The sequence below is a fragment of the Globicephala melas genome, chromosome 8 (genome assembly GCF_963455315.2).
Source record: "Globicephala melas chromosome 8, mGloMel1.2, whole genome shotgun sequence".
Lineage (NCBI taxonomy): Eukaryota > Metazoa > Chordata > Mammalia > Artiodactyla > Delphinidae > Globicephala > Globicephala melas.
Genome location: NC_083321.1, coordinates 98,070,996 through 98,085,802, shown reverse-complemented (window position 1 = coordinate 98,085,802; position 14,807 = coordinate 98,070,996).

Genomic DNA, 14,807 nt, shown 5'->3' with positions numbered 1-14,807 from the left:
AACAATTCTTTGCTGAAACAATATTGAGTACCTACAATATACTTTCTTAGGAAAAATAGCCTTTTGGGTTCTGTTAAGGTGAAATGGGTGATTGGTGGGACATAAATAGGAAAGGCTGAGGATTTTCTTTTCTTTGGTGTATATGGCTGTAAGGACATCTTTATCCACTAGATGGCAGTAAGCTATTTAGAAAACTACTTGGGTCGCTGAGAGAGGCTGCTGGAACATTTTCACTAAGGTTTGTGCTTTTTGTTTCACAAGTTGCCTAACTAGAAGCACAGTAAATGCTGAGGAAAGAAAGCTCCGAATGTTCACGTTCCAGGCAAATCATTCCCGGCTGAATAAGTTGAGCAAGTGTCTTGACTGTGGGGTATGGGTTTGAGGAGAGATTTTTAGGGTGCTTGGGACAGACAGGTTAAATACAGACAGAACTTTGAAATACGCAGGAAAAAAAGATGAGTCTCCCCGGGAAGAGAAAACGGTCTTTCCTGATCCGCTCTTTCTAGTTTAAAACGCTGTGTTATTTCCCTCATCACCCTTGACTCCGACTCCTGAGACTCATGACTTGTATGAAATGTTTGAATTCCTCACCAAACTGAAATTCATGAGTGCAAGAATATCCACGCACTCCTACAGTTCCAGCCAGTGTCTGGCCCATTGTACACATAATGTCAAGTGAATGAATGAGAAGGGATGGAGCAGGCACCCCAGAAGTTAGTGATAGAATGTGTTCCCTTTGGGCTTTATGATGCTATGGTCATGGCTCTTGGAGTGGTGAGAGGCTGGCTGGCTGGCTGAGTTCAGGCTCCCTGCAGATCTCCACTACAGTTCCTCCTCGCAGGGTGGGGGAGCCAACATTAGAGCGGCATGAGATGAGGGAAACGATCAAGCCCAGAGCAGCTCTAGCCAAATGAAAGTTGGCAGTAACAGAACTGTCCAAGTCTTTGACCTAAAGGACCACCTGCAGTCTTCAGATTGCCCCTGAGATCTGGGCAGTGTGTGGCATGAGTGGGATGAGCAGAAGTAGTGTACATAGTCTCTGCAATATGAGAGGACAGTCAGGGCCTGCCAGGAGAACTGAAGCCTAAAGCTGGGCCACAGAACACTCAGGATGCAGCCAGCCCCAGGACCCTAAGAAAAAGGCTGCCAATCTTGACCTTGCATTAGACACCAAAAACACAAGCAGCAAAAGAAAACATTGGGCTTCATAAAAATTAAAAATGTGCTTCAAAGGATACCATCAAGAAAGTGAAGAAAGACAACCTACAGAATTGGGGAAGATATTTGCATGTCATAGATCTAACAAAGTAGTACTATCCAGCATGTATTACAAAAACTCTTAAAACTCAAAAAAGAGAAACCAATGTTTATAATGGACAAAAGAAGATACAGAAATAGCTAATAATCATATGGAACGAAGCTCAACATCAGTAGCCATCAGAGAAATGCAAATCAAATCCACAGTGAGGCAGAACTTGATATCCACTAGAATGCCTAGACAAGAACAAGTTGGCAAGGATGTGCAGGAATTGGAACCCTCATACACCGCTGGTGCGCATGTAAAATGGTGCAGCGGGTCTGGAAAACAATCTGCAGTTCCTCAAAAGTTAGAATTAACATATGACCCAGGCATTCTACTCATAGTTATGTACCCATGAGAAATTAAAACAAATCCACACAAACATTTATACACAAATATTCACAGCAGGATTATAATAACCGGAAAGTGGCAATAACCCAAATGTCCATCAGCAAATGGATGAGTGAAACATGGCATGTCCATACAATGGAATAGTATTCAGCAGTAAAGGGGAATGAAGTACTGATACATGCTACAACATGGATGATCCTTGAAAACAGGGCAGTGACAAAAGCCCACATACTGTATGATTATGTGGAATGTTCAGAGTAGGCACATCCTTTGAGATAGAGGTGGTTTCCTAGGGCTGGGGGAAAGGACAGTTGGGGGAAAATGCAGAGTTATTGCAAACGGGTATGGGGTTTTGGGATGGTGAAATCATTCTAAATTGGTTGTGGCAATGGTTGCATAGTTCTGTGAATATACTAAAAATATTGAATTGCATACTTTAAATAGATGAATTAATGAATAGTGTGGTATATGAATAGTATTTCAACAAAGCACTTAAAAAATTTTTTTGAGTTAGAAAAGAAGGAGGCTGCAGAGCTGGCTTCCCCAAAGTGGGGGGAGAGAGAATGTATGTGAATATGAAACCATATTCTTACTCTCAAGGAAGTAAGTAATAACATTGGCTGTGCGGTGGTTTTCCGTTTTATCCCCCAGCTTTATTGACATAATTGTCATATAACATGGTATAAGTTTAAGGTGTACAAAGTGTTGATTTGATACATGTTGTGAAGTGATTACAACAATAAGGTTAGTTTTTCTGACTTAACAAATACCGTATATTAACGCATATATATGGAATCTAGAAAAAATGGTGCAGATGAACCTATTTCCAGGGCAGGAATAAAGATGCAGACATAGAGAACGGACATGTGGACACAGTGAGGGAAGGGGAGGGTGGGATGAATTGGGAGATTAGGATTGACATATATACACTACCATATAAAAAATAGGTAGCTAGTGGGAACCTGCTGTATAGCACAGGGAGCTCAGCTCGGTGCTCTGTGATGATCTAGATGGGTGGGATGGGGGAGGGGGAGTGGGAGGGAAATCCAAAAGGGAGGGGATATATGTATACATATAGCTGATTCACTTCCCGGTGCACAGCAGAAAGTAACAGCATTGTAAAGCAATTATACTCCAATTAAAAAAACAATGAGGTTAATTAGTATCTCCATCATCTCACATAATTACTGTTTCATTTTTGTGGTGAGAACATTTAAAATCTACTCTCAGCAACTTCCAAGTATATAATGCAGTGTTGTTAAATATAGTCACCAGGCTGTACATTATTAGATCCCCCAAACTTACTCATCTTGTGACTGGAAGTGTGTACCCTTTCACCAAATCCTCCCATTTCTCCACTGCCCTATGCTGTTGCCTTCTAATGTCTACACATCCCTTTGAGGCTGTGGACTCTCAAACCAAGCTGATACAGCTTCCAAACCCAAGAGTTGAAAAAATTAGATTGGGCTGAAAAGAAAGCAGGCTGCAGGCAAGTAATCACTTGAAAATACATTTGAACGGACTTCCCTGGTGGCACAGTGATTAAGAATCCACCAGCCAACACAAGGGACACGGGTTCAAGCCCTGGTCCGGGAAGATCCCACATGCCGCAGAGCAACTAAGCCCGTGCGCCACAACTACTGAGCCTGCGTACCACAACTACTGAAGCCTGTGCACCTAGAGCCTGTGTTCTGCAACAAGAGAAGCCACCGCAATGAGAATAAGGCGCACCGAAACGAAGAGTAGGCCCCGCTCACCACAACTAGAGAAAGCCCGCGCACAGCAATGAAGACCCAACGCAAACAAAATTAACTAAATTTAAAAAAAAATTAGATCAAGCCACATTAAAAAAACCAAAACAGACATTGCAGATATTCATCAGAAACCTTATTTATTTGTTGATTTAGTGTTTCTCGTGTGTCTGGGACCTGCTGTGTTGTTTACTACCTGTGTGACCTTCAGTGAATTATTCTTCCTGAAGCTGATTATCTTCACCTATGAAATGGGGATTATAATAATCAGCCATTAGGTGTGTTATGAGGATTAAGTGAGCCAGGGTATGTGGAGAGTTTAGCTCTGTGCCTGACGCATAGAGTACGTGCTAGTAAGGGTTATTAACTATTAATTAAATGAATTAAGTGATAATATTAACATTTCCTAAGGCTGCCATAACAAGGTACCAAAAACTTAGACAACAGAAGTGTATCGTGCTGTGGTTCTGGAGGCCAGCAGCCGGAAATCACGGTGTTGGCAGAGCCATGCTCCCTGCATGCTCAGGGAGGGAGCTGTCCTGTGCCTCCCTTCTGGCTTCGGGTGGCCGCCTGTGTCCTTGGGCTTAAGGATGCAGCACTCCAGTCACATGACTGTCTTCTCCCTGTGTGTCTTCACATTGTCTTCCCTCTGTGCACGTCTGTGTCCAAATTTCCTTTTTTTATGAGAACACCAGTTGTACTAGGTTAGGGCCCACGCTAGTGACCTCATTTTAACTAGATTACCCTGTAAAGACTTTGCAAATAAGGTTACATTCTGAGGTTGTGGGGATGAAGACTTTAACTTTTTTTTTTTTAATGGGCGGGGTGGGGGTGGGGTACATAGTTCAACCCATAACAATCACATTCCCTGTTATCAAGAAGAGGAATCTCCTCCCCAGCTTTTGCACAAGAATAGAAAGTAAACCAGACGAAATCGAAATACCTGTTCTTTTGTGGGACCAATAAAAAGGCTTTTTCATTGCAGTCTCTTTCCCTGAACCGCAGGTCACCAGCTGTGGGCAGTGTTCCTCTCTATCCCTTTACCAGCCCTTGGTCCCTCTGGATTTTCCAACAATGCCTAATTCTGTTATTTCCAGTGATTTCCCTCTGGGCAGCAGTTTATTTCTGTCATCAAGTCTCTGATGAAATCTTTAGCCATGAAATATTTAGTCCAATCCCAACAAATCGTGTATGGTGTTAATATGTCACAAGCTGCCCGCGGCCTGCATTATGTGGTAATTTGGAAGCAAGAGAAGTGATAATATGGGGCCGGGCTTCTTTTGTGAGCTCGCATTAATGCTGGAGCTGGTGTTGTCAATTGACAGCCCATCGATTTGGGCTAATAGTGTGTGGAGGGGGCAGAATTGGGGCGAGGTAGGGAATAAAGGATATTGACGGCCAGTCGCCAGGATCTTGGCAGCTTTTAATCTATTATTGCCCTCTTTTAATGCAACTTCCGTGTCAACTGCATTTGCTTCCACCAGCTCTGCCTGCTGTGCTGAACTGTGAAGCCAGTGGGATGCCACACCCAGAGTGGCCCAAAGTTCCCCGGTATTGATTCTTTCATGCTCTGGGGTGTGAATTATAATTATTTAATTAAGCCCTTTAATGGGTATCAACTATGAACCTTCGCCAGCCCAGGCTGGGGTGGGTGGCCAGGGCGAGGTCTTCGTCATTAATCTGTGTTCATCTCGTTGCCACCAATTGTCCTAACCTCGACCCTCTTTTTTTCCTCCTATTATCGCATCTATGGTTTTAGTGGGAAGCAGGTCGATCTACTCTCAGAGAGGAGCTGGGAAGGGGAGTTGCTGATTTGGGGAGGCTGGAGGGGAGGCCATGGTTGAGCAGATTGCAGTGTCAGCTGTTCACACTGAGGGAGCTAGTCACTCTTGTCAGATCTGCTCTGCCCAGTTCTAGTTTGCCTATGCAGGGAGGTGATGCAAGAGATCTCGCAGCCACTTCCTTGTGTAGCTTTGAGTCCTATTTTAGATCAGGAATATTCCACACCCTCACGTAAGTCATTCATCAGCCTTCCCAGAGTACAAAGTACTGCCTTGTGCCCTCAGGGAACTTCAACTCTAGTAAGCGGTAGAGGGATCAATAAGTAAATAAGTAGCCACAAGACACTAATGAGCCTTGAGAAGGGGCAAAGTATAGGAAATTATGGCACCCCATGGGAGGGGCCTTGACCCAGGCTTGGGGGTCAAGGAGGGCTTCCTGGAGGGACAAATTCCTAAACTGAACCTGAAGAATGAGTAGGAGGTAGTCATAGGAAAGAGGAAGGGCATGCTAGTCAGTGGAACAGCATGTTGGAGAGGCCTGGCAATGAAAGAGAAGGCCCAAGAAATTTGGAGACCTCATCTAGTTGAGGCCAATACTTTGTATGAGGTGGGGACACGTCCCTCTCCCAACCTGGGTTCTTGTCTTCTACCTGCCTGTCATGCTGATAAAGCTCATCAGGAGCTTCAGGAAGCTCAAAAAGTCCCGGATGGCATTTCCCATCATTTTGTCAGATGCTTTTGTGTTTCTACCATACTTTCTTCTAGGCCAGGAGTGATTTTTACTTCACTTGTTTAGTTCATGTGGTGGTTTTAAAACATGTCTGCAATTTTTTTGAGCACTCCTGTCATCAAGGAATGGAGTCTAATTCCTCTCCCCATGAATATGGGCTGGCCTCGGGGACTGACTTCTAATGGATAGAAGGTGGAGCAGGCAACTCTGGGTAACTTCCAAGTCTAGATTATTAAATTCCTACTGCTGCCACCTGGTTCTCTGGACATTCACTGTAGAGTCTTCAGCTGCCCTGTAGGAAGTCTGGTCCCCTGAGTCCCCCATGTGGAAAGACCACATAGAAAGAGATGCTTGAGGAACCTCATTGTTGAGTGGTCCTAGTCTGGGTACCAGACACATGAGTGAAGCAACCTTGGAGTTGACTCCAGCCCCAGCCGTCAACTGACTACATCTTCATTCAGAGAGCCCCTGAGTGAGAATTGGTCAGCTGAGCCTAGTCAACCTCCAGATTTATGGGCAAAATAAATGATTGTTATTGTTTTAAGCTACTGTTTTAGGGTGATCTGTTACACAGTGACAGGTAATTGGAACAGTTAAGTTTGGTAAAGTTTGTGTTTGATTAAGTTTGATTACCATAGCTTGATAGTAAGTCTTCAAATCAGGCAGTCATAGTCCCCCAATTTTGTTTTTCTTTTTCAAATTTGTTTTGACTCTTAGATCTTTTTCTTTTCCATGTAAATTAAAAAAATCAACTCATTTCTTTGAGTTTTTTTTTAATTTTTAAATTTATTTATTTATGGCTGTGTTGGGTCTTCGTTTCTGTGTGAGGGCTTTCTCTAGTTGTGGCAAGCGGGGGCCACTCTTCATCGCGGTGCGCGGGCCTCTCACTCTCATGGCCTCTCTTGTTGCGGAGCACAGGCTCCAGACGCACAGGCTCAGTAATTGTGGCTCACGGGCCCAGTTGCTCCGCGGCATGTGGGATCTTCCCAGACCAGGGCTCGAACCCATGTCCCCTGCATTGGCAGGCAGATTCTCAACCACTGTGCCACCAGGGAAGCCCAAAAAATCAACTCATTTCTTTTAAAAAAATTTCCTTCTTGAATTATAATTGGAATTTTAATGACTATAGATTAAATTGGGTAAAGCTGATACCTTAACAATATTGAATACCAACCCATGAACGTAGCATAGCTTGCCGTTTTTTTAGGTCTTCTTTAATTTCTGTCAGCAATGTTTTGTACTTTAGAATGAAGAAAGCTTCTTCCTTTTTTTAAATCGTTTTTCATTTACATTTTTTAATGCTATTGTAAATAGAACTGTTTTCAAATTTTCATTTTCCAATTACTTGCTCTTACTTTGTAAGAATACAGCAGAACTTAAATGTTGACCATGTATTGTGTGATCTTGCTAAATTCACTTATTAATTCCAGTACTGGTTTTGAAGAGTTTCTTAAGATTTTTCCATAAGCAATCATGTTATCTGCAAGGAAAGATGATTTATTTCTTCCTTTCTAATATGTACATATTTTACTTATTTTTCTTTCCTTATTGCTTTGGCTGAGACCATCAGTAAAATGTGGAATAGAATGGTGAGAGTGGACATCCTTTGCCTTGTTTCTGATCTTAGGAGGAGAGCATTTAATATTTCACCATTAAGTATGATATTAACTTTGGGTTTTTCATAGATATTCTTTAACAAATTGGGTTTTGGTATCATGCTTGTATTAAAGGTAAATATGAGCATGGCAGCCTGTCCATGATAAAACTGCCAGCAAAGACCAGGATGGAGGAAGGAGAGTAACGCAAGAAATGTAGGTGCTCACAATTTAAAGAAAATGACTGAAACTGAAAACAGGAAGTGTTGCAAAATGTGGTTTTCAGAGACAGCCTGGGAAGAATGGACATAGGTAGGGCCAAGAGAGAATAAAATCCTCAAGATGGGACTTGTGGGCTTAGAATGGCTTCCTTCTTCCTCTCCACCTGCTGATCTATTCTTTTTTTTTTTAATAAATTTATTTTATTTTATTTATTTTTGGCTGCATTGGGTCTTTGTTGCTGCATGCGGGCTTTCTCTAGTTGTGGCAAGTGGGGGCTACTCTTCGTTGCCATGGATGGGCTTCTCATTGCGGTGGCTTCTCCTGTTGTGGAGCATGGGCACTAGGTGCATGGGCTTCAGCAGTTGTGGCACACGGGCTCTAGCACACAGGCTCAATAGTTGTGGCACACGGGCTTAATTGCTCCGCGGCATGTGGGATCTTCCTGGACAAGGGCTCGAACCTGTGTCCCCTGCATTGGCAGGTGGATTCTTACCACTGCGCCACCAGGGAAGTCCCAATCTATTCATTTTTCAAAAGCTGAAATAGTCCCTCTCGGGATTTTCCTGGGCAACGTGGGTGACGCCCCCATTCATTTCTCCCTATACATTTGATACCTTTAGTAGAGCACTTTTCACACATTTTGGAGCTGTCTGTGTGGCTGGCTCTCTCCCCCTGGACAGTGAGATCCTTTGAGGTAGGGACTGAGGCTTCTCCATTTTCACATTCCCCCTACCCCTTTGAGGCCTTGCCTCCCTGGGAATCACGGAGCAGAATCAGAGCTCTGGGGTCTGCGTAGCATGTTCCTCCAGCTGTGCAAACCTCAACAAGTTTTCCCTCTGAAAATGCTTTTCTTTAAAATATGATTTCCTTCTAAGAAGTTGTACCTAAGTTGTTTCTTACTTGTGGGAGATTCCGTTTTCTCATTTATAAAGAAAGGAATAATAATACCTATCTTAGAGGTAGTTGCTACCTGCTCTTTTTTGGGTGTAGGCACTTAGTGCATATGTGTTGAATCAAGGGACACAGTTTCTTTTACTGGAACAGAGGTGTGGCTTAGAGATGAACAAATGGACAATCTTGCATGGTCCCAGACACAGGGTGAGTGGAAAATTAATTAGTTAAATCCTACCAGGCTTTAGAAAGTGTATACTGTAATGCAGTGGAGTTCCCAATCCAATTAGAACTTGAATTTCTTTTTTATAACAAATATTTTATAATATCTGTTTACTATTCTGGAATGAAATTCATAGGTAATCAAAATACTGCATTTAATGTTCTAATTATAAATCTGAAAAAGAGTGAAAGAAATAGTTTGCAATAAAATGACGTGTGTTTCAATAGACGCTCAAGTTCAGTTAAACTGGAAGACATAACTAGTGGGATGCTCACCCCTTCTGCAGAATCCTTGTGAAAGCAGAATTCAGGCCATTGTTTTGGTGGCTTAGACATCAGTGGCACTGCTGTCAATCAAGATACACTCTTCTGAAATGCTGACCAAATCTTTGTATTGTCCCAAATGAAGCAAGGACATTCATTTCTTATTTTACATGGTATTCACCTTCTGGAAAAATTCAGTGTATTTTTCAGTTGTGCAAAAAAGACTTCATGTTATTTTTATACAACATTATTTATAGAAAGCTTTTTATTTTTTATTTTTTTTGTGGTACGCGGGCCTCTCACTGCTGTGGCCTCTCCCGTTGCGGAGCACAGGCTCCGGACGCGCAGGCTCAGCGGCCATGGCTCACGGGCCCAGCCGCTCCGCAGCATGTGGGATCTTCCCGGACCGGGGCACGAACCTGTATCCCCTGCATTGGCAGGCGGACTCTCAACCACTGCGCCACCACGGAAGCCCTAGAAAGCTTTTTCATCTACATGAATATCTGGAAGATATTCAGAAATCACTCTGGGTTCAAAAACCCTGGCACTGCCTCTTTCTGTCTATGTGGCCACTTCACATTCAGTGTCTTCATCTGTAAAAGGTGGGTGATATACCCAGTCACAAGGCACGCAAAGGTTTAAATGACAGGGTAGCAAAGGACACTCTGTACAGTATCAAGTATCCAGTGCTCAGAAGCAGCTAATATATATTGAGCATTTATTATATGTCATGAATAGTAACAACGCTCTGAGTTCAGTGCCATTATTGACTCTAATTTTCAGTTGAGTAAGTGAGGCCCAAGTTACTTGCCCAAGTTCACATAAGAAGGAACACAGCAGAAATGTGAACACAGGTGACTCCCAAGCCTGTTTGGTTCCCCTCCACGCTGTACTGAGCCTACCATGAGCAGTGCCAGGCAAGACTATCCCTGAAATTGGCCAAAATTGATCCCTCCTGAAAGCCCACCACTCTTACAAAGAATCTCCACTGGCTAATGCTCTAGAGTGCTTGCATGATCTGAGGAGGAGAAGGCAGCTAGGCCAAGTGACAGAGGAAGGTGCAAAGGGCACGCAGAGAGTTCTCATCTGGGGAGTCCTGAACTGTAATCATGCCAGGGTCTTAAGTGGGTGAGGTGGTGTCCTGAATTGAATAGGCCACTTGCTTTAAGGACAGGCTGATTTGGGCTGAGTATAAAGACTAATTTCCCAACATTTAGAGCCATCTGACAATTCACATCAACGCTGAGAAAGCACCTGGTGTGTTCGTAGTGTTATGCTGACTCCAGAGGGGCACAGAAATGAGTCCCAGAGACTCTGTCTTAGGAGCCCACAGTGGAGAAATCAGCATAAGTCTCTGTTAGGCTGGAAAAGGAAAGCCTGGGGCGGCTGAGCTACCTACTCTTTTTTTTTTAATTAAATTTATTTTTAATTTTTATTTAATTAATTTATTTTTTTTTTAGTTTTTGGTCATGCCATGCGGCATGTGGGATCTTAGTTCCCCAACCAGGGATCAAACCTGTGCCTCCTGCAGTGGAAGCGTGGAGTCCTAACCACTGGGCTGCCAGGGAAGTCCCAAAATTTTTATTTTTAAAAAATTTTTATTTTATATTGGACTATAGTTGATTTACAGTGCTGTGTTAGTTTCAGGTGTACAGCAGAGTGAATCAGTTATACATATATCTATTCTTTTTCAGATTCTTTTCCCCATTTAGGGAAAAGAATAACAGAATATTGAGCAGAGTTCCCTGTGCTATACAATAGGTCCTTTTTGTTTATCTGTTTTAAATATAGTAGTGTGTATATGTCAATCCCAAACTCCCAATTTATCCCTCTCCACCCTTTCCCCTTTAGGTAACCATAAGTTTGTTTTCTAAGTCTCTGAGTCTATTTCTATTTTGTAAATAAGTTCATTTGTATCACTTTTTTTAGATTCCACATATAAGTGATGTCATATGATATTTGTCTTTCTCTTTCTGACTTCACTTAGTATGATAATCTCCAGGTCCATCCATGTTGCTGCAAATGGCATTATTTCATTCCTTTTTATGGCTGAGTAATAGTCCATTGTATATATGTACCACATCTTCTTTATCCATTCATCTGTCAATGGACATTTAGATTGCTTCCATATCTTGGCTTCAGGAAACAACGCTGCAATGGACATTGGAGTGCATGTATCCTTTCGAACCATGTTATTCACCAGATACATGCCCAACAGTGGGATTGCTGGATCATATGGTAGCTCTATTTTTAGTTTTTTAAGGAACCTCCATACTGTCCTCCATAATGGCTATACCAGTTTACATTCTCACCAACAGTGTAAGAGGGTTCCCTTTTCTCCACACCCTCTCCAGCATTTATTATTTGTAGACTTTTTGATGATGGCCATTCTGACTGGTGTGAGGTGATACCTCATTGCAGTTTTGATTTGCATTTCTCTAATAATTAGCCATGTCGAGCATCTTTTCATGTGCCTCTTGGCTATCTGTATGTCTTCTTTGGAGAAATATCTAGGTCTTCTGCACATTTTTTTAAACTTTTTTTTTTTTTTTTTTTGCGGTATGCAGGCCTCTCACTGTTGTGGTCTCTCCCATTGCGGAGCACAGGCTCCGGACGCGCAGGCTTAGCGGCCATGGCTCACGGGCCCAGCCACTCTGCGGCATGTGGGATCTTCCCGGACCGGGGCACAAACCCGCGTCCCCTGCATCGGCAGGCGGACTCTCAACCACTGTGCCACCAGGGAAGCCCTAAACTTTTTATTTTATATTGGAGTATAGCTGATTAACAATGTTGTGATAGTTTCAGGTGCACAACAAAGTGACTCAACCATACATGTACATGTATCCATTCTCCCCCAGACGCCCCTCCCATCCATTCTGCCCATTTTTTGGTTGGTTTTTTTTGTTTTTTTGATATTGAGCTGTATGAGCTATTTGTAAATTTTGGAGATTAATCCCTTCTTGGTCACATTGTTTGCAAATATTTTCTCCCATTCTGTGGGTTGCCTTTTTGTTTTGTTTATGGTTTCTTTTGCTGTGCAAAAGCTTTTGAGTTTAATTAGGTCCCATTTGATTATTTTGGGTTTTATTTCCATTACTCTAAGAGACGGATTGAAAAAGATATTGCTGCTGCGATTTATGTCTAAGAGTGTTCTGCCTATGTTTTCCTCTAAGAGTTTTATAATATCTGGTCTTACATTAAGGTCTTTAATCCATTTTGAATTTATTTTTGTGTATGGTGTTAGGGAGCCTTCTAGTTTCATTCTTTTTTTTTTTTTTACATCTTTATTGCAGTATAATTGCTTTACAATGGTGTGGTAGTTTCTGCTTTATAACAAAGTGAATCAGTTATACATATACATATGTTCCCATATCTCTTCTCTCTTGCGTCTCCCTCCCTCCCACCCTCCCTATCTCACCCCTCCAGGCTGTCACAAAGCACCAAGCTGATATCCCTGTGCTATGCGGCTGCTTCCCACTAGCTATCTACCTTATGTTTGGTAGTGTATATATGTCCATGCCTCTCTCTCGCTTTGTCACAGCTTACCCTTCCCCCTCCCCACATCCTCAAGTCCATTCTCTAGTAAGTTTGTGTCTTTATTCCTGTCTTACCCCTAGGTTCTTCATGACATTTTTTTTTCTTAAATTCCATATATATGTGTTAGCATACGGTATTTGTCTTTCTCTTTCTGACTTACTTCACTCTGTATGACAGACTCTAGGTCCATCCACCTCATTACAAATAGCTCAATTTCGTTTCTTTTTATGGCTGAGTAATATTCCATTGTATATATGTGCCACATTTTCTTTATCCATTCATCCAATGATGGACACTTAGGTTGTTTCCATCTCCGGGCTATTATAAATAGAGCTGCAATGAACATTTTAGTACATGACTCTTTTTGAATTATGGTTTTCTCAGGGTGTATGCCCAGTAGTGGGATTGCTGGGTCATATGGTAGTTCTAGTTGTAGTTTTTAAAGGAACCTCCATACTGTTCTCCATGGTGGCTGTACCAATTCACATTCCCACCAGCAGTGCAAGAGTGTTCCCTTTTCTCCACACACTCTCCAGCATTTATTGTTTCTAGATTTTTTGATGATGGCCATTCTGACTGGTGTGAGATGATATTTCATTGTAGTTTTGATTTGCATTTCTCTAATGATTAATGATGTTGATTATTCTTTCATGTGTTTGTTGGCAGTCTGTATATCTTCTTTGGAGAAATGTCTATTTAGGTCTTCTGCCCATTTTTGGATTGGGTTGTTTGGTTTTTTTGTTATTGAGCTGCTTATAAATTTTGGAGATTAATCCTTTGTCAGTTGCTTCATTTGCAAATATTTTCTCCCATTCTGAGGGTTGTCTTTTGGTCTTGTTTATGGTTTCCTTTGCTATGCAAAAGCTTTGAAGTTTCATTAGGTCCCATTTGTTTATTTTTATTTTTATTTCCATTTCTCTAGGAGGTGAGTCAAAAAGGATCTGGCTGTGATTTATGTGAAAGAGTGTTCTGTCTATGTTTTCCTCTAAGAATTTGATAGTTTCTGGCCTTACATTTAGGTCTTTAATCCATTTTGAGCTTATTTTTGTGTATGGTGTTAGGGAGTGATCTAATCTCATATTTTTATATGTACCTGTCCAGTTTTCCCAGCACCACTTATTGAAGAGGCTGTCCTTTCTCCACTGTCCATTCCTGCCTCCTTTATCAAAGATAAGGTGACCATATGTGCGTGGGTTTATCTCTGGGCTTTCTTTTTTTTTAATATAAATTTATTTATTTATTTATTTATTTATGCTGGCTGTGTTGGGTCTTAATTTCTGTGCGAGGGCTTTCTCTAGTTGCGGCGAGCGGGGGCCACTCTTCATCGTGGTGTGCGGGCCTCTCACTGTCGCGGCCTCTCGTTGCGGAGCACAGGCTCCAGACGCGCAGGCTCAGTAGCCGTGGCTCACGGGCCCAGTCGCTCCGCAGCATGTGGGATCTTCCCAGACCAGGGCTCGAACCCGTATTCCCTGCATTGGCAGGCAGATTCTCAACCACTGCGCCACCGGGGAAGCCCCTGTTAATATGGCGTATCACATTGATTGATTTGCGTATACTGAAGAATCCTTGCATTCCTGGAATAAACCCCACTTGATCATGGTGTATGATCCTTTTAATGTGCTGTTGGATTCTGTTTGCTAGTATTTTGTTGAGGATTTTTGCATCTATGTTCATCAGTGATATTGGCCTGTAGTTTTCTTTCTTTGTGACATCCTTGTCTGGTTTTGGTATCAGGGTGATGGTGGCCTCGTAGGATGAGTTTGGGAGTGTTCCTCCCTCTGCTATATTTTGGAATAGATTGAGAAGGATAGGTGTTAGCTCTTCTCTAAATGTTTGATAGAATTCGCCTGTGAAGCCATCTGGTCCTGGGCTTTTGTTTGTTGGAAGATTTTTAATCACAGTTTCAATTTCAGTGCTTGTGACTGGCCTGTTCATATTTTCTATTTCTTCCTGATTCAGTCTTGGCAGGTTGTGCATTTCTAAGATTTTGTCCATTTCTTCCAGGTTGTCCATTTTATTGGCATAGAGTTGCTTGTAGTAATCTCTCATGATCTTTTGTATTTCTGCAGTGTCAGTTGTTACTTCTCCTTTTTCATTTCTAATTCTATTGATTTGAGTCTTCTCCCTTTTTTTCTTGATGAGTCTGGCTAATGGTTTATCAAT